Source organism: Cryptomeria japonica, chromosome 6 (assembly GCF_030272615.1).
Source record: "Cryptomeria japonica chromosome 6, Sugi_1.0, whole genome shotgun sequence".
Classification (NCBI taxonomy): domain Eukaryota; kingdom Viridiplantae; phylum Streptophyta; class Pinopsida; order Cupressales; family Cupressaceae; genus Cryptomeria; species Cryptomeria japonica.
The window spans coordinates 534,434,841-534,462,667 of record NC_081410.1 but is presented as its reverse complement, the minus strand read 5'-3'; positions in this window follow the sequence as shown (position 1 = coordinate 534,462,667).

The window sequence follows — 27,827 nt, the reverse complement described above, 5'->3', positions numbered from 1 at the left end:
AAAAATAGTTGCTGAAATAGTAGAGCAGAGTAAGAAACATAAGTAAACATCTGAACAAAAAAATTAGATATTTTTTAAGGGTAAATCTTCTTCAGTTTAGTTTGAGCACATTATTTGATCAACTGTGGTTGCTCCATATAGATAGTTGCTGAAATAGTAGAGCAGAGGAAAAAAATCTAAGTTCCTACAGAAAGTAGCAAATGCCTTCACAGCATTTTGGTGATATTTACTAAGGCTAAAAAATATTTCTATTCTTCCACACTTGAGGAGTCTAAGGAGTTTTCATGTGTATAGTTCTGGAATTTTTCTCAACTGTGTTTACTGCTGCTCCTGGTATTGTATGCGATCAAAAATTGAGACTCTTTCCAAACTATTTATTTTTATGTCTATAAAAAGTTTGATAATTTTTAATTAAGATAAGCAAGATTTTGAAAAGATTCGAATCTTTTACAATTAATAAAGATAAAACATTAAGCGCAAGAGGACAGCAAGGTTACAACTAAAAAGACTACAACAAAATTATATCAAACAAACCCAGCTCCTTATGTCTATAAAAAGTTTGATAGTTTTTAAAAAGTATATCATTTATATTTGCAATAACATGCATACTTTGCAAGAGGCAATTGTGCATGGTGTGTATAAATATGTGCACACGAATGCATGATTATGAGCATGCATGACGAGTTTGAGGGACAACACATCAAATTGTGGAAATCCAATGTCTTTTAAGCAAACAATCAACCTATGTTAGAACTTGTGAATAGCTAAAATCCTTCTGGTGAAGATAATGAGTCTAAAATTGGAAATAGGTACAATAGACAAATCAAGTTGTTCAGAAGAACAAGAAATTATAGAACTCTATAACATCATTGTATTAGCAAACTAGACCTATACAAATTTTGTGAGAACAAAGTTGAAATTTTGTATAATACGACCTCGAAAAAAAAGACCAAACCCTCTTAAACTCCTTATGATAGATATTTACAATATTATACCTCTCTTTTTAACAAAGGAAAAAAAGGTATCTTTGCAACAATTGAAATTATTTGTATCTTTATATTGTTCTTTTTAAACATTGTTGTTGTATATTAACACCATTTGCTAGGACTTGAGAGTTTTGTTGTTGTGTTACATGGTGTGAGCTTTGATGCTAGTGCTTGAATTACTGAACTTTCCATAACATATCACTAGGCCCAAAAAGTTGTAGAACTTTATGAGGGTTCTTGGTTTTGGCTATTCCTAAATGGCTCAAAATATTTAGATCAACCACCATTTTTTAGATATGCAATTCGTATTGTAGAATGGAAACCTATTAGTAGACATTTGTTATCATATATTCTGAAAAATGTTTTTCGATTCAGTAATATCAAAAGTATTGTAATTTTACCAATAGTTATAATTAATGAAAAATCAGATCTAAAGGTTTCATCGTTTAATTTCATGTTGTTGCTATTCAGTATTTTGATTTGCATATAGAAACATAAAAAAGTTGTATGTTTGATTACAGAATTGAAAAAAGACATTACAATGGTATCCAAACTTTGATCTTTTACCAGTTTGCAAGGTTAGATTTAATGTAGCTTAGTGAAGAGGAAATCAAATTTTATCAAAGGGAATGGACAATGCCTTTATATTCCATGACTTATAAAACAAATTGCATTAAAAGCTGTTTATGTGCATTTCTAATACGTTTATTTTCATATATTTCAAATATCTCGAAGCTGAGAACATTACAATGACCAAGAAAATGTCTTTATATTCCATGACTTATAAAACACATTGCATCGAATGTTATGTATGGGCATTTCTAATACGTTTATTTTCATCTTTTTCATTAACATATGAAATGACCGGCTTGAATTTTTCACCAGCTTAAATAAGTCAATTTCTTTATTTATTTATTTTTTCAGGTTTTTGGTTCAATAACAAAGTCTTTGTGTGTCATTACAGTAAATCGCGACCAAATTCTTGCATTGTTTATTTGGTTTGTAATTTATTTTCTAGTTAATTTCTTCATTCATTCTCAAACATATTTGTAATTGAAAATTTGTATTCTATATTTGTAATCGAAAATTTGTATTCATTATCGAATTGGTGTAGCAAATATGAATTTCCTCAAATCTAATATAATTACAATACACCATCTTTCTAACCTTAAATTTAGTGTTTAAAAATGATCTTTTAGCATCTCATATGTTATCTAGTAATCTAGTAGACATCAAGAAATTTCGCTCTTTGATATATATTTGTGTAGTTTTGGATACCTTTCTAGTCATTAAGACTTTTTAAATTTGAAATATCTTCTTTTTATGCTTTTTGGGTTCTTCCCTTGTCCAGTAGTCTACCACATCACCCATGTCAGTTGAAGATTTGTCATTATCTATAAACATTTAACCTTTAGAATTTGAAACTCCATCTCACTTCTTCCTATCTATTTTTTAGATTGTGTTTATTGTTTTATCCCTCTCAACTTCATCTTTAGTGTCTATTTCTTCCACATATGATCCTCTTCTTTCTATGTTAAAATGCATATGTATTGTGTTTCCATTCCCTTGTAGTATCAATCTTTTAGTGTTTCCATCAAATATTTTGTTATTATCTACATGCGACTCAATATTTAATATGATGTCAAAAACTTTGGATGATATCCTTTGTACATATCTATGACTTGAAAGTTAAACCATTTTTATGCCCATGAAATATACTTGCATTTTCCAAGCTCCTACAAAGCTTCCATCTATTGCGGCAACATCATATAGAGTTTCATATAGTTGTGATGTTCTAAGTGATTCGCATGCTTCTTTAGGTATGATTTTTATGTTTAATTCCAAGTGTAATAAGACCTTTCTAATCATTTTTCAATTTACTTTTACATCTAACAATATTGAAAGACCATATTACTAAGAAATTATTAATTTCAAATAATGTTACAAGGTCGTGACCCTATCCTTTTCTACGATCACATCAATGACAATTGAAAACTTGTAAATTCTTGAATCAAAACAAGTGACATAGGCATCTTTTTTTAATATGAGAGTTGAGACCTCATTAGTCCATTATAGAATTCAACTTGACAAACAACAAACATTAGTTTAAATAAGGTCAACTTGAAATAAATATAAAATAAATTTGAAATTGTGGGACAAAATGATGCCAACAATTCCATCTAAGGGAAAATAAAACACTCACAAATATGGGTTGGAAACTTGCAATAAATATTCGAGGATAAAGTGGGAAGATAGAGGAGCTAAATTCTAAAACTAGTGATAGAGAATTACTATTGTTGATGCTATGAATTGATTCACTAAGCCCATAAAATTAATAGCTTTATTAACCCTCTCATTTAATTTTAAACTAGTATCTACTATTTTAATATTATAATATTCATATTAAATTCCCTTACTTAAATAGACCTGTTTATGCATTCAATAAATTTAATAATTAATTATTGAATCTGATGCTCTGCAAAATGGGCAAGTGTTAGACAAGAGCCCGTGGTCGTATAACACACAAAAACAACAAGAATCAAGGATCAAAGTTAGTGTTATTCAACCAAAAATTAATCTAAGCAGACATATCAAAAGAGACACTAAAAATATGATAAAGGATTTAACTATGGAAGTAAATACCACAAGACATCTCCAAATGCCTTTTATCATGCTCTTAGCTCCTTCTCCTTTGTTCCTCTCCTCTCCAAGTCTCAAATTAGTGTAGCTCTCAGCAGCTTTTTGCACTATGGATGTTTATGGAGGTTCAAGATTGAAATGTTTTAACTATGCTATGCAAGTGTAAAACAAACTTAATTAGACATGGTATGAAAATGAACTAAGATTTATTTTAGTCCAAAATGACAATATATGTGATTTATGCTAAATGTTTTCTAAAATTCACTATAGATTAAATGCATAAAAGTTTTCCGGATCTGGATCATGAAGGAATGGGCTCTATTTATAGGAAAAATGGAGCAATGGATGGTTGAGATTGAGTAATCTCAACAAGGGACGGGATTGAATGATATTCAATCCATGTGAAGACTTTCAACCCAATCCCAGGATGACAAGTGTCAATATGAGATAGGTTGAGAGGAGAGGGAATAAACATTAAATGCTTGACATGACCTGAGAGTTAACTTGGGAGTCAAGGTCAAGGTTGGGTTGAGTGAATAAATTCTTTATTCAAAGAATAAAGCTTTTATCCAATGGATAAACTTTTGTGCAAAGGTTAAAGGGATAACCATGGTCAAAGCAATAAATGTTTGAGGAGACACATGAGTCATATGAGGGTTGAGTTAAGGGTTAACCATAAATGGTCATGTAAGAGCCATAAGTGGTTTAGAAGACTTTAGAGGTTAAATTGTTGAACACACAAAGCATTAAATGTTTTTCAATGACTTTGAAGTCTTTGATAAGTGACTCCAAGTTGCTTAGGAATGTGACAATAATTAGGGGATGGATTAAGTTAATTAGGAAGGGTTTAGAAGAATCTAGAAGGGGGTTTAGGAGTGCAAGTGGATTTGGTGGGTAAGGGAAAACATGATTTTAATTAAAATAAAATTAATTTATTTCAACTTGTGGTTGCAAGTTGCATTTGTAGGAAAATGCAAGTGGGGGGGGAATAATGATTTAAATAAATGTTTTATTTAATTTATTTAAAAGAGGAAAGAGGATTAAATTGAATAAATAGAATTTATTCATTTAATTAATTGTGAATTTGGTTGAATGAATTAATTAAAATAAATTGAATAATTTATTTAATTAATAAGAGAATGTTTGAAGACGAATTAATTAAATATTAATTTAATTAACTGATGGCTAGTGGATTTTTAATTAAATAAATAGCAAATATTCATTTAATTAAAATAGACAGATTTATGTAACTATAGAATCTACATTTAATACTTTACAAAAACTATATTATCTATAAAAATTTGGTGAATATGGTCACTCATACACAATTTAGTATCTCATTAATTTAAAGACATTTTACTTTAATAAACTTATTATTCAAGAATCCATTTTAAAATCTCCTAACAATCTTGATTTATATTTACTTATTTACATTCTAATAAAGTAAAGTTATACAAATTGATCTACCTATTTATATTTAGTTATTTACATTCTAATAAAGTAAAGTTATACAAATTGATCTACCTAGTTTCTCCTAACGATGTCCTACCATTATGGGACCTTTTATAAAATTTGATTCTTAGTTAATTTACATATAGTTATATTTTAGGCTATTTTTCATTTTATGAAACATATTTATTATTAATATACTTATGACTTTATATGCCACAAATGCAAATGAATTACTCTTATATATCACTTATCAATACACCTATTCTTATCTGCCTATGTATTCTCTCTACTTACAAGTCTACTCATTAATTTAACCAATGCTATATATTATTATATTTGTAATTCACTAAGGATCTTGTGCATGAGAATTTAAAGACTAAATTGCAAGAGTTCACACAAAAGTTACATATCAAAATGCCAACATATGAAAGTGTTAACGAAGGATTTGAGCATCTTCCAAACCTCAAATGTTGTCACTATAAATGACTCAAGATATGAATCCATTGGCATTCATGTGCATAAAAAATATGTAGAGCAATATCTATCTCAAGTTGCCATTCAAAATTTTGCTTATAGCTACCCATTTAAGGTGATTATTATTATTTTGCATCTTCTTCCAAATAATACAAAGACTTTTATCTTTCAAAAATAGCCTATTTATGCCAAATTCAAAATAGGTCTTCTACAAACAATCTCTTCATGTTACATTCAAAAAGTTTCTTATATATAGAAGTATTTAAAAAAATAGTTCAATTGTTTCTATGAACAATGCAGGAAAAGGTTCTTATATAGAAGTATTTAAAAAATTAGTTCAATTGTTTCTATGAACAATGTAGGAAGCCATTACACTGCTTATGGAACTCCTACAAAATATGGACATAAGTCCTCAAATATTTACATATAAGAAATAAGAGATGATCATGCACCAAATTTTGCTTCTAAGGTGCAAGTTGGAGATAATTTATTGGTGGACTTGCATAAAGCAAGAAAGAAGCTGAAATGAAAGTTGTGTACTTAGCATTTAAATGCATTAACGAACAAAGTGGTAAGTTTTATCTTTATTGACATTTTACTTAGACAATTTCACTTTTAATTCATATTCTAATTGTTTGTATGACCTTACAATCCTATTTTTAATCAAATGAATCACTTATCTACATATCTTATACAACTAATCCATGCTTCCAACAACTAATTATACTCTTTTTTTAACTCAAACATATACATCTCAATATTAAACAAATAGAATTATTTTTTATCTCTACTTCGATGAAAAGTTCAAGACCATCACAAAATATGACTTCCCATCTAGATGTGGACATTATGCATCTCTCTCAAGCAAAAAGCTAAAAGAAAATTTTGTGTAGCAACAATCTACATCTACATTCGTGATGTTGTAGTCTAACAAAGAAGAAGAATCTAAATAGGTTCAATTATCTAAAGGTATTGATTGTTAATCTTAAATCATTATTCAATCCTTATGGAATGTGAATTTCCAAACTCTACCTAGTCCTACTATTGTTTTTAAATTATCCTATTATAAAAAATAGGATTCTCTTGTTTTTTATTACTTTAAATGTCATATTTAGATTATTTCTTTTAGTTTTTTTTGTAATTATAAAAGTTGTAATTATTTATTTATTTTTTTGTTGCAATAATCTATCTTTCAAGTGCTTGACCATTATTTCTTGACTGTGTAAACTCAATCTTTAACTGATCATTCTCATAAGTAAGCTTGAAGCATTCATATGCTCTTTCCTTCAATGATTGTGTCAAACTCTATTCATTCTTCTTCCGGTCCTCAATCTCCTTAGTCAGTCTTATCATAATGGATTACATCTCATTCTTCAATGCAACATTCTCTCTCTCAATCTTGTCAACTTCATCAACTTTACCTTGATTTTCCATGATTTGATCTTCTTTCTCCTTCACCTTTTCCATCAATTCCTTCCTCTTGTCTCTTGAAGTGTTCACTTGATCCTTCAAGTCATTAATGAATTCATCAACAACATTCAGGTTTATTTTTAAGGAACTGATCTCATTTATTGCTACATCAAGATCCTCAAGTGCCACACTAAGCTGTCTCTGAAAAACAGAATCTATTAATTCAATCTCCCAGACCTTCCTCAAGTGGTTAGGCTTCTTCAGAGGAACTAGACTCTGATACCAATTGTTGGAATCATGGATCACTGAGAGGGGGAGTGAATTAGTGATCTACCAGTTAGAAAATTTTTTGACTTAACATTAAACCACCAGACGCATAAACATGAAACTGAAATGTAGGAACATAAACCAAACAACCACAAAATCATAACATCAAAATTTTTACGTGGAAACCCAATGGGAAAAACCACAGTGGGATTTGAACCCACAATATTATCCCACTATGGCTAGTAGAAAAACAATACTACAATATGGGGAATGCATGAGTATTCAGGCACATTGCCTAGAGCTCACTGCTCAAATACATTAAGTGTTGTTGAGACATGGACCAGCTAGGACTCGAACCTAGGACCTTCCATACGTTGCCAGATTACTCTACCATTGAGATATTGGCCCCTCTTGGACCAGTCCATCATCGACCTAGGTGTGGCTTATTTCCAACACCAACACCCCCCTTAAGCCACACCTCTTGTGTGCTTGGGGCTCCTAGCCTGGACCTGGCTCTGATACCATGTTGAGACATGGACCAGCTAGGACTCGAACCTAGGACCTTCCATACGCTATCGGATTGCTCTACCACTGAGCTGCTGGCCCCTTTTGGACCAATCCATCGTCGGCCCGGGTGTGGCTTATTTCCAACACCAACAAGTGCTACAACCCCGAAAGGCTCATTACCCTACAAATCAATTACAATGATGATTTACAACAAAATAACTCAAAAATAGCATCTACAATGCCTAGATGAGTTTTGGTTAAGTGCCAAATATACTGATCGTATCACCTCTATTATTTTTCTCTATTCTGCTCTGTCTCAGTCAGCTACCAAATCAATAATTCACACGTGAAACTGCACTACAAAGGATTCTCGATCACCACTCACTCGCATACAATCATACCTTCCATCAAAAAGATCTCCCACATCAGTCTTATATATCCGCAATCACAAAATAGATCATTTATCAAGTCGGCCTGCTAATGTAATGTGTAGTCATATGTCGACTTGACTAGATCACCAAAGATAAATACAAATCACCAAAACAATGATAAAATGATGTTTCTATGTCGGCTCAATCATCCCATACATGATTCAATACACCACAATCACTGGAAAGCTTCCAGACCAAAACTGCTCTATTCAACCTGAAATATAGGTTAACTGGCTACTGGTTAACATGCTCTTCTAGAAATCGAGATCCGTGATTACCAGATAGGAATCTCAAGAATAGTCGCCATCAATGAGAACCCTAAATCAATAATTAACCATCAGGTGTCACTGGATGAATGTCAATTGCCAACAAATTTCACTTAATTCATATTCTAATTGTTTGTATGACCTTACAATCCTATTTTTAATCAAATGAATCACTTATCTACATAAATCTAAACAATTATGATAATCAAACATTTTTTTAATGAAATATTTTTCAAGAAAATTTATTATTGAAAATACAAATTAAGAAAAGTGTGATCTTTGATATTTTATTATAAATTGTTTAATTTTATCAATAAAATAAAATTAATCCAACAATTACAATTATTTTAAATCATAATAAAAAAATATAATATAATAGTAACTAATCATTATTTATAATACTATTCAATAGTCCAATAAAAATATAATTAAAAATTCTACTGCTATTAGAAATAACTATTATCTTTAAATTAAGCAAGCTTGAATAATTTTATTACAAAATTTATACAAGTGGAAAACTTAATGAATTTATACATTACATAGTTGGGTTTTATAGATCCTTAAACTCCTAGTAAATGTTTAAAAAAATTCTATTATTATTCTTAAGATATTTTGTCTAAGCTTTGTGTGATAAGCTTCCCAAATTAACAATGCAATAACCTTCCTAAATTACCAATGTAACAACCTTCCCAAATTATTAGTGTAATAACCTTTCCAAATTACCAATGTAACAACTTTCCCATAACTGTTGAAAAATAAATATGTTCAATACCAAAGATTATGAAGATGAATCTCTATCCAATAAACTAATCAAAGGATGAGATACAAGGCTTAGATAGCAGCAACATGAAAAATTGAAACTCATATGCAAATCTGAAGATTAAGTTGCATTATTTGTGGAAAACCCATGACTAGATCCTCCTTCTTTATGATGCCAAAAATCATCTTTTTAACCATGTTTAATGAGCCTATCTTATGTGAACTTATAACAACAATAAATAATGATTAACATCAACATAAGATAACAGTAATAAGACATAAATTAGCATCACAACATCCACACATAACACATGATTTATGTGGAGAAACCCTTGTGGAAAAAAACTCCAACAAGAAGAGAGGGCAAGTTTATATTAACAACAATAAAAGTCCTTACAATGAAATCACTTCCATTCTCCTCTTTGTCTCCACCATATTAGTACCTATGTACATGTGAACAACCTCCTTATGCTTCCCATTCATCCTTCATTCCTACAGAGAAAACTACATTCAACTGATCCACAATATGTTTCATATAAAATCTACATCCAAAGGTTGAATTTATAGAATGGCAAGAGCTCTAAAACCACTAATAGAGGTTCCCAAAGAAGACTCTTCATTACTCATGACCACAACACTTGGAATACCTCCACAGAACATGAAAAGACATTAGTTTAGCTTCCAATACCTTCCCTCCAACATGGTTACCTATACTTGCAAGATAAACCTTACATTAAATGTGATAAAATGACCAGAAACCAAGAGATATATGTTGTCTCTTCCATACTCCCACTTGGAGAAGCCCATAGGTAACTCTTTTTCCACTTTCTTAAGTCATTATATATTATATTCTATACATCCATAAGTGGGAACAAAAATATTAAATATTTGTGATCACAACCCACTTTTATCATTGCTAGTGTAACCCATCACCCCTTATGAATGTATTACAAACAATGGTGAGAATTAAATATTACAAATTATTTTCCCGATACATCTTGAGTGCCTTAGGACACTTTCCAAGGATATTGGAACCATGTCATAGGATTTACAAGGTAGGTGGCACCTTAATCCTAACATTCTCCCACTTGACATCATACAATGTAAATACACCCATAGGAATCACAAACAAGGGAAAACCATCCTTTAGCCATCGATATACCTTTTGAATCTTCACCATGTTCTCATGCTCCAACAAGGTACCTGCAAAAACAACCATGATATCCACCATCAAGCCAAAAACTCCTCACATCTTCCAATATGCCACATATGGAAGAAAAAAGGAACATTTCAAATATCATTGAAACCTGCACCAATCTCTACATGAAAAAAAACATCAAATTCAAATGATAAAAAAGGCTCTAAGTAACTACCATACGCATACTACCTAGAATAGCAACCACAACAAATTCCAAATCCAAGCTAACCATACCTTAAAACAAGGTATACCAACATAGATAAAACTTCATGTTGTCAACATAACAACTCTAAACCTACAATAAAGTCTCTGTATACCCAACCTCCTATCTCAAAGAAATATACCAATGCACAAGTGACCATAGATAAGGCTAGCTAACAAAGTTTTCATCACCATTGAAACAATCTCGTGGATATAGACAATCCATATTTGAGTCATCCCACTAAAATCAATAGGTTGTACACACCTATAAATTGTATAACTCATAGATCCAAATCCAATGAAACATGCAAACTCATTATCACATCAACAATTAGCAAACCAAAATATCCAGAAACTCTATTGGGAAAATGGTGTCTCAGCCTTGCATTTACACGAGGTTACTGTTTATACTAAGTTTTCATTTGAGCATGAAATGGTGCGAAATTCTCCTCAAAGCTTCAGATTGGCTAGATAAGCATGCCGATAAATTTTCTTCACAAGATCATAGCTAGTTTTGAAGATATTTAAGTTTTCATTTTTGGAAGGTATGATGAAATGTTTAAATTTAATTTTTAGGACTTTAGACCCTCTAAAACACCCTGAAAGTGAGCAGAACTGGCGTAGTGGGTTACGAGGTGATAGAGAACTTCACGATCTTTCTAGTGCACCAAATAGTTCGTAAATTGGACACCTAGTTCACAAGTTATGGCCTCTGAAAGTTTGGACTCCTGAAATAGGAAATATAAATTGCATCAGACACACAAATGAGTTGTAAAAGGGAGGAACACATGTTGGCATGTTCTTTGACACGTCATAGGCCATCTAGAATGGAGATAAGGTCGACTCTACTTTATTGGGTGGTTTTAGCCTATGGTTTTGTAATACTGTTTGACGATTTCTTGTATTGTATCTCCTATATATGATGTGCACGAGATAAAGGTTGTGTGTAAGAGTCTTATGGCTATTGAGTTACCTATGAGTCTCTGATTAGTGGTACTCATGTGAAGAGCTTGTTTTGCAAGTATATTGTAATATGTTATTGATTGTTGAATAATATATTGAGCTGCTTTTGGAGAGTGTGGTTTTTCTCCCGAAAGGGTTTTCCCCGCGTAAATCACTGTGTTGTTGTGTTGTGGTATGCATGTTATTATGTTTATTTTTGTTAAGTTTTTGTAACTGTTGTAATGATCTGTAAAATTTTTGTATTACCCTCCTCTCAAGGTTAGTGTAGGAATTTGTTCTGCTACTTAACTTCCTTACAAACTCCCATTGCATGAGTAATGTCAAATCTGAATAGGATCAAAGAATACAAAGTCTATCTATAGTACTTCACATAGAAGATGTGACTAACTCTTTTATCACATAGTGTTAAGAAAACATACATGATCTAAAAATTATGCAACCAATCATGCTACAATACCTCTCTCACCATCAGTCTTCATAGCTCTCCCAAGTTCTTCACACTCAACCATGATTATACAAATATCTAGGAAGAAAAACAAGACCAAAAAGAGAACCTACAAATCAAACCATATCCTTGTCCCACACTAACATGTACCAAGATATGTAATGTAAGATCTCCTTCACCATTCTCATATTGAAAGGATATCAACATTTAACATTCAATCAAATGAAACATGACAACAATAGATGCAAACCTCTCATACCAAAGGTAGATATAATAAACCAGTCATTCCCATAACAACGAGAATTATGCCCAAAGCCACAAATCATTTCTTGTACGTCTCCAAATAAGTCCTCAAAACTATATCCATAGCTTAAGAGAAACAATAAGGAGAACAACAAAAATCCATAAAACCATGCATCTTCTTCTCAACAAATCCTCAAAACTTCTATATTGAAGACTTATTCACATGAGAAAATAAGATACAAAATAAATAATGCATATGATAACCAAGTGGGCAATACCTCTCAAATCATTCACCTATCAAGTAGACCAAGAGTGGGAAAAAATATTATCATGTGCATACAACACCAAGCAATAAAGATTATAATAAATGACAATCCTCTCTTCAGGTCCATAATGGATTCACATCGATAACCAGGTGTAGTCTCCTTGGTCTTTCTATTGAAATCCTCATCAAAGAGTCACCATCTCAACACACAATCCAAAAAAAACATGATATCTCATAGCCTCACCCAAGTCTCTTTAGACTCCGTGAGCATAAACCAATCAATCCATGCTAACTTCAAATGAAGCTCCAATCAAATGATTAATACTCAAAAACAAAGAGAAACAACAACACCTCACCAAAGACTCAAGAGTCCTCCATGGAACCAAGATGTCACCATAACCATCCATCACAAATGATGTATCTACATCACTACCAAAGCTCCCATTGAACTCTATAACCAAGCTCTTTAGGCATCATGACAACCATTTCCTAACTGCAATTCTCCATGGCCCCAACACGATCAAAGAACTCAATCAAGATCTCCCAAAAGGAAGAGTCAAACCATGATCTATAAACCAAGAAAACGCAACTACACATCCTTTGTCAATAGAACCAAAGATGTCAAACTCTCACTACAATTTGAAGGTAGAATCCAAGAGCTCCACATGACACCAACACCCATTGCAAAATATCATCCATCTTTCTAATCAAATATTGTCCATGGCTCACAATACACTACAACCAGCACAACTTAGAACCAAAATATTGAAACAAAGAAGATAGGACACATTATGTGACTGCATAAATCTCCCATTGAAAGTGATATTGAGTAATGCATGGCATCATGAACAACATCATTACCAAAACTCCACTGAAAATGAATAGAGCTTCTCACACACCATAATATACTATTAAGATTCAAATGAACAATTATATCAGGTACTCCAAATAATCATTTTATCACTGCAATCAAAATACCAATGTAATAATGGTGATCGACAACAAGGGCCTACTAAACTGAATCCTCATCAGACAATCTACAAGATCAACACATATGAAATATCTCAAAGAAGAAATACATAATCAATGCTCCAATCTCAAATAACTAAAAGATTTAACCTCACATCAGTACCATACATAACAAAGATAAACAAGCATAATATGTGGATTTCCAAGACTCAGACACCATAATCAATGCTTTTCTTGATTTTCCAAACAAACCCATATAGGAGTAACCATAGATCAATAAGAACCTCCAAGAAGCCATGCAAACCTTTAATTCTCTCCATCCAAAATACCCTGAATCCAGTCATACCACAGATCTACATACCACAAGCTTTAGTTAACATGTAAAAGCTCCAAAACCATCTTTATAAACTTGAAATCTATTTAAGCATCCAAGAAAGGAAAGGAAAGTTCTCCAAGAGCTTAAACCATATGAAACATATTAGCTCTACAACTCTCAAAGAGGTTAGTGGCTTATCTTGTAGTACTTTCATGTAACCATGGGCTGAACCATTAACCCAACATGAGCACTCCATTCTGTAGTTCAAACAGTTGGTGTATCTCTATGTGAACAGGATGTTGATACCCATCCAACATGAACACCTTCTCACTACACATGACCCCAAGGTAAAGGAATAAAACCACTGAACAAGAGGATACATACATATTATCAAACAAGAGCTTCGAGTTACCAAACTATAACCAACTCCATGAAGATCCACAAACATGAGCTTCAAATGGCCAACATAGATCACATTGATAATGTCCATGGATTCCAATATCACAAATTTTCAAAATAGAGTTAACTCATAGAACATTCATTGCAGCCTCATAATCCTTCTAACAACCTTTAATTCCTTCTAAATGATTCCCACAAGCTTTCCAAGCTAAGAAACCAAAAATAGAGGAATACCCAGAACCAATTCTAACCACCGAACAAGAGGATACATACATATTATCAAACAAGAGCTCCAAGTTACCAAACTATAACTAACTCCATTAAGATCCACAAACATGAGCTTCAAATGCCCAACATAGATCACATTGATAATATCCGTGGTTTCCAATCTCACAAATTTGCAAAACAGAGTTAACTCATGGAACATTCATTGCAACCCCAAAATCCTTCCAACAACTTTTAATTCCTTCTAAATGACTCCCACGAGCTTTCTAAGCTAAGAAACCAAAAATAGAGGAATGCCCAAAACCAGTTCCTTCAACTCTGATACAACATGTTGGGAAATAAATAGGTGTGCTACCAAATATTGTGAAGATCAATCTCTATCCAATAAACTAATCAAAGGATGAGATTCAAGGCTTGGATAGCAGCAACATGAAAATATGAAACTCATGTAAATCTGAAAATTAAGTTGCCTTAATTGTGTAAAACCCATGATTAGATCCTTCTTCTTTATGATGCCAAAAATTAGCCTACTAATCATGCTTAATAAACCTATCTTATGTGAGCTTATAACAACAATAAATAATGATGGACATCAACATAAGATAACAACAATAAGACATAAATTAGCAACATGACATAGGGTTTACGTGGAGAAATACTTGTGGGGGAAAACTCCACCAAGAAGAGACGACAAGTTTGTATTAACAACAATAAAAGTGCTTACAATACAATCACTTTCATTCTCCTATTTGTCTCCACCATAGCAACAACTATGTACATGTGAACAATCTCCTTATACCTCCCATTTGTCCTTCATTCATGCAAAGAAAACTACATTCAACTTTCCACAATTCGTTGCACATAAAATCTACACCCAAAGGTTGAATTTATAAAATGAAAAGAGCTCTAAAAACCAATAGAGGTTCCCAAATAAGAGTCTTTATTACTCATGACCAAAACCCTTAGAATGCCTCCACGGAAATTGAAAATAAACTAGTTTAGTTTCCAATGCCTTCCCTCTAACATGGATACCTATACTTTCAAGATAAACATTATATTAAATGTAATAAATGACTAAAAACCAAGAGACACATATTGCCTCTTCCATACTCCTACTTGGAGAAGCCCACTGGTCACTCTTTTTCTACTTTCTTAAGTCATTAAATATCTTATTCTAGACATTTCCATAAGTAAGGAAAACAATATTAATATTTGTGTTCACAAACACTTTTACCACTACTAGTGTAATCCATCACCCCTTGTGAATGTATTACAAACAATGGTGAGAATTAAATATTATAAATTATTTTTCCAATACATCCTAAGTGCCTTAGGACACTTTCCAAGGATGTTGGAACCATGTCATAGGATTTACAAGGTAAACGGCACCTTAATCCTACCAATAACCCTCCCAAATTACCAATGTAATAACATTCCTAGACTACTATAGAATTTTTATTTTTGACATCACCATATCATCAAACAAAAGAGGGTAGGGGATAAAAATAAACTTAAAAGAAGATCCACAAGTTAGTAATAGGCCTAATTTTACATATTAGACCAAATAGTTGAGAAAAAAATAAGGAAATCGTCTTTATACTCAAAGTAACTAGTTCAACCCTACAAACTACATTGGTCAACAACTATTAAAACATATAAATTATAGGAATATAGATATTGTTCTAGATATCATTGTTATTGAAAAATAAATGTCATCAATAAGGAAATCATACCTCTAGTTGTTTACCTACGATATGCCAATTTCTTGACTTTGATTTATCAACAGTTCAAGCTAGGGTACAATGTGATCCTAACCACATATACAACAGTCACTATCTACCCCATCCAAGTGGATTTTATGATCAATTAGAGATTGTTGTTACCAATTACATAGTGGAAATTTTCCAACCAACCACTGATCCATATTAAGGTTTCATTTTTTTTAATAAATTGGAGTACAACTATTCCTAAATAGGAAAAACAAAAGTTTTCCCACAAAGTATTAGAGTATTAGTCTAATATCTTAATTACTTATTCTTTGTATGCAACCCCTTTTCCTCGTAGTCCTTAATACTCCTAAATGATATAAAAATGGTTTCCATCACCTACATGACACTATTTCTATGGCCTACATTCTGAAGGTCTGCCTTTTGGAATGGTACTCTACATGCTGAATGAATCTCTCATATGCCATTGAAGAAGTTCATAGAATTATTTTAACTTACAATTAGACCTTGAATGGGATATTTAGCTACTCTAATGATCTAGGCATTAATAGGTAGAGCACGATTTGCTAAGGGTTAGTACATGACATCTTAGTTAACATTGGATATTTTATAGCTATAATTAAGAGGGAAATGTACTTGTCCCAATGTAATAAGTTAAATTATAGACTATTTTTATTTGTATTTCACAAAATTTCACTCTCAAATAACCCTTATTTTCCCAATATTAAAGAATTTAATATATAAAATATTCAATAGTATAACACTAATGTTAATAGCATCATACACGATCTTAATTTCATTAATGAAAATTACACTATAAATCTTTATAATTACATTTAATTTATAACAAGTCAAAACTTATTTTATATTCCACATTGTTATTCTTAATTGAAAGTGAAATAGGTTTATGAGGGGATTAATTTCATATAACCACTTACGGTCTATGTCATCCTATTATATCCAACTAAATTGGGTGCAACCCTTGCCAAGGAGATTCAAAAAATAAGATAAAAGAATAATGAGCAAAAAGAGTAAGAAACCTATTGTAAGACATCATACATTAACTAGTTTAACACATAATTTAGGCCATAAACATGACCAACAAGTCCAAGGAAAACATTGGTATGTGAGATGAACCACTAGATGGGTGAGAAAATTCAATAGAGAATTATTTTTTTACTATGGAATAGGAAATACATGAAGTATGGGTTGAAAGAGTTACAAAAGGAAATAAACTACTTTATTCATAATATGTAAACTAAAAATCTACAACCCTAGTAAGAGAAATAAACTCAAGGAGGAAAGATACTAAAAATTATGACATCCAACTAATTCAAGCATCTATAAATTTTATTCAAACCAATCTCTCCTCAATACCCCTTGCATTTATCTCCTTTTCCACCCTCCTCTTGTGCCCAATAATTTATATCATTTTGAGGGCTAGACATCTAGTAGGTGAGTGTATAGGAAAAATTTAATGAGGAAGCATGATCTCCCTTGGGCATCATTATGGGGAAGGAAATTTTTATTACTTTTCTTTCTCTTATAAATTTTGAAAGGGGTTCAATGGGGTAGATGCAAAATGCTTTTTAATTCTTTTCTTTACGTGGGATTTAATAATATTTATTGTATTTCATTTCATATATATTTTTAATGAATCTATTATTAATCATTAATTAATATTGAACTGAACTCAAATTGGGGCTATTATTAGTGTTACCATTAGGCATGATAAAAAAACAAGTTGTAACTTAAAATTAAGTGGGTGCATAGGTTCCTAAGACCATGTGCAAACATTCAGATAATTTTTATAGACTTTGTTCAATGGTAAAGTAATCATTTAAATATCATAGTACATTCTTGATACTATGTTAAGCAAACCTATGGCTTAGAAAAAATGTTATTGTTGATGTATTGACATTAGATTGACATAATAATCTTTCTACCTCTCTTTGTAGAACCATAGCATCCATTTCACCATGCACCTTTCTACATGCAATCAACCAATAGTCCTCACATATTTAATTCAAATAATATTCATATTTATTAATAGTATTCATTAATTGTTCATTAACACACACACATACAAATACAATAACACATTACAATCGTAGGTTCCTACTCGAATCCAAATTACCAAGCCAGGGATCTTAGAATTGGATTTTAAAGGGAATGTGACATCCTCCCCTCCTTTGGATTAAGTTAACACTAAATTGATTAAATAAGTCTGAATTGTAGAAGTTGATGACCAAACACAGGAGCCAAGATTCATCTGCAAGAAAAACACCCACACACAAAAGATATCAATCAAAGACTGTATGTTCTATAACAACCAGAGAATTATGTATTATTGCACAAACAATATTGGAAATATATTAGAATGAATGAATGAATTCGTATAAAGGAGGAATGAGATCCTAAGTGCAAAGCCCTAATGCTAAAATTAGAAAAAACTAAAGAAATGCAAAGTAGGAGTTAAATTAAGCTCAACTACATGCTAAACTAATGCTCGAAAAGAAAACTCTAGATAATAAAAAGCACCTAAGTTTAGCTTAAGTGAAAAAGTAAGTACCTAATTAATTAATATATAATTAGATAATTGTCCTAATTACTCCAACACCCCCCCTTAAGATTAACTTAGGGAGTGGCTAAAAAACTAATATAATTGTAAAATGCATGCATGAAAGAGTCCTAACAACTAGGCTTGATTAGGCGCTCGTGTACAAACCAATGCAACTGAAATCTAAAGAAGCAGGAGGTCGAGGAGGATCAACACAAGTCTTAGGAACCACTGTGGATAGTTTAAGCACACATAGGTTCAAGTGACCAAACCTCTCCTCGGAATTATGATCCACTCTCGATGCATGAGAGTTACGACTAGTCAATAGAACTGCATGCTCAATGGGAGACAAATGTGAGAACTCATATAATGGGGATGCATGATTAACGCTACCAATTGCAACAAGCTCTCTATTATGCATGTCTTTGATGAGCACTAAAACAAGGGTGAACTCAACTATCTTGCCTACACTGCTATGAGCAATTTGGTAAATGAAAAGGAGAGTGGAAGACAATGCAGGGACACAAAGGACATTATTGAATGTGCCACCATCAACCTCAATAGAACCACTCCCATTAAAACTTGTGTAAGTGTTATTACCCATCAAAATCTGTGAAAATGCATCATTCGCAAAAGAAGAAAACATACCCTCTAATGATGTCATGTGATGTGAGGCTCCTAAATCAAGAAGCCACCTGGAGGATTGATGTGTGGATGCAAAAAGAGAATGGCCCTTCATCTTCTCTTCACCATGTACTACTAAAGAAGACCCAGAATGTCCAGATCCTGAAGTGGTAGAAGAAGATCTACTAGATGAAGACAGATGAATATTGTGCTTTTGTAGAAGATGTATCACTCATAAATATTTTTTGCATAACATTGATGCTCATCATGTCTTGTCTTAGTACAATATGCACCTTTTGGCTTACCCTTCTTCGATGATGACATCTTAGAAGAGGAAGAAGAATCTAAATAATCATGTGATTGTGTGTCCTTGGGCTACTCATGTGACTTGGAATCCTTGTGTTTTTGTTTCTTGCCTTTGGCATGTGAAGTCTTTTGATCTGTGATGCCCCGAGAATCAACAAGAGAATGTGACTCGGAAGACTTTAATCGACCCATCTGAACCAACTTGGTTTTCTCTCGTGTGAGTTGAGAAGGAAAATCATCAAGTGAAGGCATCGTGTAATGAGTACTAAGGGCATCACTAGTGGCATAGAATGTAGAAATAAAAACTAAATAATATGGACCAAGCTTGGCAAAGATAGAGAGAATCAACTAAGAGTCCTCTTTCTCAAATTTGCACTAGTTCGATTATAATATGAGAGGCTTGAGTTTGGTGAAGAAGTCCTCGATTCTATCAAAATCATTAGGATTGAAGCCAATAAGCTCATTCTCCAACTAAAAACCCCTCAATACATCTTGCTTCCCAAATAGGGACTCCAATGTAGTCCAGATTTGATAATTGGGCGTTGTGCAACTCTCAATATGAAAGTAAAGATTAGGAGACAAAGACATGCATAATGTTCCAAAAGACTCACCACACCTATTGTACCACTTTCTCTTCTCAACAATAATTGTAGGCTCAACTTCTATACCCATGGTCACTTTATATAACCCTTGGTGCTTCAGGTGAATCTCCATTTGTTTTTTCCAACCATAGTAATTGAATATAGTAAGGGGAGCAATATGATTTGGATCCATGATAATTATGAAAAAAGTACAGAAACGGATTGATACAAAAATATATACCTCACAATGCCAAAAAAAAATCCACCTGAATTACAAAAAGCTAACTAATTTGCACATTTTCCAATAAAGAACCCAAAAAGGACAAGATTGCAATCTCTGAGTACCTAATATAAAATACTTGAGATTTGGATAGATGATTCTCAGAACTTTCTGATGATATCTAGTTTTTGTAAACCAAAGTCTAGATGTGCAAGATATGGCCCCGAAACACAAAACAAAAGGTTGAATTTGGAGATCTAGTATGAAAAACTAGATTTGGAAAAACCACCTGCAAATTTAGATCGGCACCAAAACTATATTTTCAATGATATCTTGTTTTCTCAATTTTGAATCCATATGATGAAGTTGTGAGCAAAACACTAAAGGTAGGTTTTTAGAGCAAAAAAGGGCTAAAAATAGTGGAGTTGCTAAATTTAGCTAGGCATTATTTTTAGTATGTCCACCAAAAAAGGTGGGCAGGATTGATGACATCAACATTGTTGTTGCATGGTACTTTTTGCAAAAAGATGAATTGTGCACCTTTCTTTGACTTTTTTAAAAACTTTGCTTTTGTAAAAAATTTGACCCCTCCTTAACACATGCCCCAAACTTTAATAAAAAATTTGTATAATTTTTTTTAAAAGCTCAAGTGAGAATTTTAACTTTCTAGTGATTTTGTTTTGCTGCCTGCACCTAGTATATGGTCACATGGATCCATACGACTATACAAATTTTTGTGCCACATAGTCAAACCCTAAAAAATGGTCAAAATTTTCCTCTAGCTCGGATTTCAATGTTTGGATAGGTGATTTTAGGGTTCTCGACCTCTCTGAACGTGATGGTGACCTCTGCTTCGCTCCATAGTGCCCAAATTTTTTTATCTACCCCCATATTTTACCTCAATTTTTGTGCCCTTAGCCAATCTGACCTAATTTTTTAATTGCTCAAATTTTGATGAAATGATAGTTGATCTTAGGGTTTTGAGACATTGTAGACGTGATGAAAACCTTCATTTGAGCCAATGTGTATAAAATTCACTCCAGGTTGGATCCCTGAAGCATGCAAATAGGAAGTTGACTACCATGTAGAAGTCGACAATCAACCACAAGAGCCAAGATTCATCTACAAGTAAAACACTTGTCACATAAAAGAGATCAAGTAAAGATTGTATTCTCTATAACAACCAGAGAATTTTGTATTATTGTGCAAGCAATATTGGAGATACAATTGCAATGAATCAATAAATCCTTATAAAGGATGAATGAAAGCGTAGGTGGAAAACCCTAATGCTAAAATTAGGAGAACTGAAGCAATGCAAAGTAGAAGCTAAATTAAGCACAACTACATGCTAAACTAATGCTAGAAAAGAAAACTCTAGATAATAAAAAGCACCTATGTTTAGCTTGAGTGAAAAAGCAATAAAGGACCTAATTAATAAATAATCAAATAATTGTCCTAATTACTCCAATAGAATGTTATATTTTAATTACATTTCCATCTTCCTTGGAAGCTCCCTATTCCCCATATTGGTCCCAAAGGACCTTAACTTTCTAGATTGTCCAATTGTATATTGCATCTATCTATAATTATGAGTGATTTTGAGGTGGATAACTTTGGCCTCTTTTACCCATAGTTCCTAGAAATCAACCATGTATGTTTAGTCAATGATATATATTTTTAGTAGGGAATCATGAAATATATTATGAATGTGTGTGTGTGTGTGTGTGTGTGTGTGTGTGTGTGTGTGTGTGTGAGAGAGAGAGAGAGAGAGAGAGAGAGAGAAGATCTAGTCAATAAGCCACATAGATAATCTTTTTAAGTATCTCAAGATATACAATGTAGTGTGAAGCTATTTTGGTAGCCTTTCCAAACTTTATTGATCTTTTTGAGTGAAGAAACACCATATCACCTACTATAAATTTCATTGATGTCTACTTTGCATCTACATAACTCTTTTGTTATTCTAACGATTCCTTCAATCTTTTCCTTGTAGTTTTTACTTGATTCTAATACTCATTGAGTGGTTGTGGCCCAATAGTTACATGATTTTTTAAACCATTCTATGCTAGAGGAGCCCTACACTTTCTACTATACAATTTTTTGAAAGGCTCCATTTGAATGGAGGAGTGATAGAAGTATGATTGTCATTGGACCAAAAGATTGACCTATTGATGCTTGATACAACCACTAGACTTATATAATCCACATGAGGCAGTTACGCCATGTCACAAACCCGAGTGTTGTGTTGCATAGCACAAGGAGACCAAGGGCACACACCTTGCAGCAATCCCCCCCCCCCAATGCAAGCGAGGGGGTTTGAACCTGTGACCCAAGCTCTGATACCACTTGTTAGAAGTACGATTGCCATTACACCAAAAGATCGACTTGTTAATGCTTGATACAACCACTAGACTAATAGATTCCATAGAAGACAGTTGAGCCATGTCACAAACCCGAGAGTTGCACTGCACAACACAAGGAGACTAAGAGCGTACACCTTGCAACAAGGAGTTCTTATATGAAAACTTGACTAGGGGCATATACTCTTCCCACCTAGTGGGTTGATCTATTATGTGCATTAAAATTGTATCCTCAATACTCTGGTTAAATCCATTTGATCATCTATTTTTGGGTGGTAAGCAATACTAAAATTGATTTTAGTACACAAAATTTCTATGATAACAATATACAACCTAGAGGTAAACAACTTATCTCTATAAAAAGTAATCAACTTAGGCATCCCATGCAATTTTACTATCTTTTTTATGAATGCTTTAACCAATATTAGGACACCATCCTTCACATTGCCTAGTATGAAGTGGGATGCCTTGGTTAACTTATCAATCACCACTAGAATACTATCGTATTAATTTTGGAAGTTTGCCTTGCTCCTTTGAACAAGGCATTATAGGTCATCAAATGTTTGAAGACATATCATTGATTCAAGCAAGATTTCTTTTAGGAACAACTAAAAGGGAATATTCAAAAAATTGTGCTTGAATGTTTGGTTTGTCAAAGAAATAAAGGGGATACAAATAAGACATAGGATCTCTTACAACCCTTGGGTATTCCTAGCTAGTGTTGGGAAGAGGTCTCCATGGATTTCATCATAGGGCTCCAAAAATATAAAGGTAACAATGCAATATGGCATTGGTGGATTACCTCATTAAATATGCCCATTTGTTTGAATTATTGCATCATTTTACAATGATTACAGTGGAAAAGGCATTTTTGGAGAATATTGAAAACCTATATAGTGCACCTAAGGTTATTGTAAGTGACAGTGATCTTATCTTTACTAGTAAATTTTGGATGGATTTATTCTCATGTTTGGAAACTCAATTAGCTCATAGTTCTTCATACCATTCCCAATTTGATGAGAAAACTAAGGTTGTTAATAAATGTTTAGAAGGGTACATCTATGTTGTTTCACTTTAGATAAGCAATCTCAATTGGTAGATTGGCTAACACTAGTAGAATGGTGATATAACACTTCCATAGCTCATAAAAAAATGTCTCTTTTTATGTCACTATATGAATATTAATCTGCTTCCATCACATCATCATTGAGGGTGTCACCAAGAGTTTAAGAAGTGGAGAACCACATGCTTCATCAATGAAAGTACTTTTTGTTAGAATCGGGGATCACTGAGAGGGGAGGGGGGGGGGGGTGAATCAATGATCTACCAGAAGTCAAATCCACAAACTTATTCCTTATCCACCGGTTAGCAATGCATAACAAAAAAGAACATAAACGTGCAACAAATAATCCACAACACCGAAATTTTTACGTGGAAACCCGGAAAGGGAAAAACCATGGTGAGGCTAAAACCCACAATATTCATATACTATGGCCAAGAGTACATAAATATTACATAGATGGGGAATGCACTTACATTCAGGCTCACTGCCTAGAGCTCACTGCTCAATTATAATTGTTGGAAGGCTACAACCTTTAGGGAAGTCTCACTGACTAACAATTTGATTACAATGAGGAAATACAATGAAATGAACTCTCAAGTAGCATCTAACAATGCAAGAATGAGTTCCGGTTAAGAACTGAATCTCTGGTTGTCTTCACTCTGTTGAATACTCTATTTATGTCTCACTCAGCTACCAAATTGTCTGTAAGCAAAGTGCGCATGTGAAGTTGCGCTCAATTGCACCAAAACGGATCACAATAATAGTATTTTCACCAAAACCAATTGCCAATTCGAACTTATATGTCCGGTCTTAACACAAAAATAATCTCCTTCAAGTCGGCTTCAAGAAGTGTAACGTGTAGCTCCAAGTCGGCTTCAATCTCGAACAAAACATAACACCAGACCAAAAGAGTGTATTCACATGCTTCCTAGGGATTTTCCCATTCATCAAGAACACGAAATCAACCATCAAAATTACCGCAATCATCAAAAATTATTCTGAACCAAAACATCACCGAGATACCATGTTTTACCGGTTAACTGCCTACTGGTTAATTCCAGCTTCTGGATAAGATGAATCACGACCGCCGGGTCGAGTCTCCAAGAAGAGTTGCCATCAATGGCAACCCTAGACCATAAATCAAGCATCGAAGATCACCGGATGAGTGTCAATTGCCAACAATCTCCCCCTTTGGCATTGATGGCAACACCTATAAAAAAAATGTCTAAGTGTTAAAACTTGTGAAACCTGTACACCGAATGAAAGAATTCTAAGGCTCCCCCTTAGATCAACAATCCAAAAATCTGCATTACACCAGACTGTACACTCCATACATACAATCAGCCTGTAGATTTTTTCACCTCATCTCTCCCCCTTTAACAACAATGCCAAAGATAGGGTGTGCATCAAAATTGCCTGTGCATATATACACATTCACTGGATGATCAAATCTATACATGTTTCAGTATATCTGCATATGTCAGCTTAAGGAAGCCAAGCTATGTGTTCCATCATGCTTGCAACTTCTCCAAAATTGAAACAAAACCATTCAAAACATAAGCATGAAATTCTATAGCCGCAATATCAGTAGGAGTCTCCTGAGACATGTTTTGAATGCAGTCCATCTTATGATACACTAAGGTGTCCAACCGGGGATAAATTAGGTTCCGGAGTTCACCTGTCTGCCTGAACATCCTCTCCTTCTCCTTCTCAAAATTCCTAATCTGCTCCATGATATTCAAAATTTGTCCTTCAATATTGTTGGTTAAGTTAGTTGTAGGATCATAAGCCTGAGAAATCTGAGCTAGTTGTCCTCTATAATTATCTATTTGCTTGTTTATCTCAGTAGTAAAATTTGGTCAAAATTAGACAAGACTTATAAATTTTGCCGCCTTCCGCTAAGGCCTCATCAATTAGTTTTAATTCCTTATCTAGTTGGGCCTTGTCATTACTAATCATTCCACAAGCATAGCATTTATTGTTCTGAAGGTTATTTATTACTGCTCTACACATATTTGACTCGTATCCAAAGTTATTGCATATGAAACACTGACTGATAAAGGTAGGAACATTAGTCATGTTGTGCATCACATTGTTATTGTTCATCATTCCATTATTCATCCTACTTCTGCATTGACTCGCCATGTGACCAAACTTGTTGCAAGTAAAACATCTACCATTGAATTTATGAGCATTACGTTGCCTTACCGGAGGATTCTTGCTCTTCTTCTAATCAGGTTTTGCATTGCCTTGTCCAGATCCAGAGGATTCACCTTTCTCAAATCCGAGGCCTCACATATCCTTTCCATGTCTCTGACTTTCCAACATCTCATCAAGCCTTGCTAAACTGGTTTTGAATTTGTCTTTGTATTCATTGGCAGTAGCAAGTTCATCCCTCAAGGTAGTAATATGTCTTTCAAGTTCTTGACCATTATTCCTTGATTGTGTTAGCTCAAGCTTCAACTGATCATTCTCATAGGTAAGCCTGAAGCATTCATCAACTCTTTCCTTCAATGATTGTGTCAGATTCTCTTCATTCTTCTTTCGGTTCTCAATATCCTTAGCCAGCCTCATCACAATGGAACGCATCTCATTCTTCAAAGCAACATTCTCCCTCTCAAGCTTGTTAACTTCATCAGCTTTGTCCTAGAATTCCATGATCCGATCTTCTTTCTCCTTAAACTTGTCCATTAATTCCTTCCTCTTCTCTCTACAGACACTTGTTTGATCCTTTAGCTCGCTAATGAATTCATCAACAACATTCAGGTTTTTCTTCAAGGTACAGATCTCATTTCTAGCTGCATCAAGATCCTCAAGTGCCACATTGAGTTGTCTCTGAAAATCGGAATCCATTGAATCAATCTCCCAGATCTTCCTCAAGCGGTTAAGCTTCCTCAGAGGAACTAGGCTTTGATACCAATTGTTAGAATTAGGGATCACTGAGAGGGGAGGGGGATGAATCAATGATCTATCGGAAGTCAAATCCACAAACTTAGTCTTTATCCACTGGTTAGCAATGCATAACAGAAAAGAACATAAACATGCAACAAATAATCCACAACACCAGAATTTTTACATGGAATCCCGAAAATGGAAAAACCACGGTGGGGCTGAAACCCATAATATTCATATACTATGGCCAGGAGTACATAAATATTACATAGATGGGGAATGCACTTGCATTCAGGCTCATTGCCTAAAGCTCACTGCTCAATTACAATTTCCCGAAAGGCTACAACCTTCAGGGAAGTCTCACTGATTTACAATTTGATTACAATGAGGAAATACAATGAAATGAACTATCAAGTAGCATCAAACAATGCAAGAATGAGTTTCAATTAAGCATTGAATCTCTGACTGTCTTCTCTCTACTGAATACTTTGTTTCTGTCTCAGTCAGCTACTAGATTGTCAATAAGCAAAGTGCGCACGTGAAGCTACGCTCAATCGCACCAAAACGGATCACAATAATAGTATTTCCACCAAAACCAATCGCCAATTCGATCTTATATATTTGGTCTTAACACAAAAATAATCTCCTTCAAGTCGGCTTCAAGAAGTGTAACGTGTAGCTCCAAGTCGGCTTCAATCTCGAACAAAACATAGCACCGGACCAAAAAAGTGTATTCACACGCTTCCTAAAGATTTTCCCATTCATCAAGAACATGAAATCAACCACCAAAATTACTGCAATCATCGGAAATTATTCGGACCAAAACATCACCTAGATACCTTGTTTTACCAGTTAACTGCCTACCGGTTAACTCCAGCTTCCGGATAATATGAATCATGACTGCTAGAACGAGTCTCCAAGAAGAGTTGCCATCAATGACAACCCTAGACCATAAATCAAGCATTGAAGATCACCGGATGAGTGTCTATTGCCAACACTTTTAGGGCTCAAGGAGAATTTGGTCATGACACAAAATAAAATGAAGTAGCAAGCAAACTAACATCGTAGTGAAAGAGGT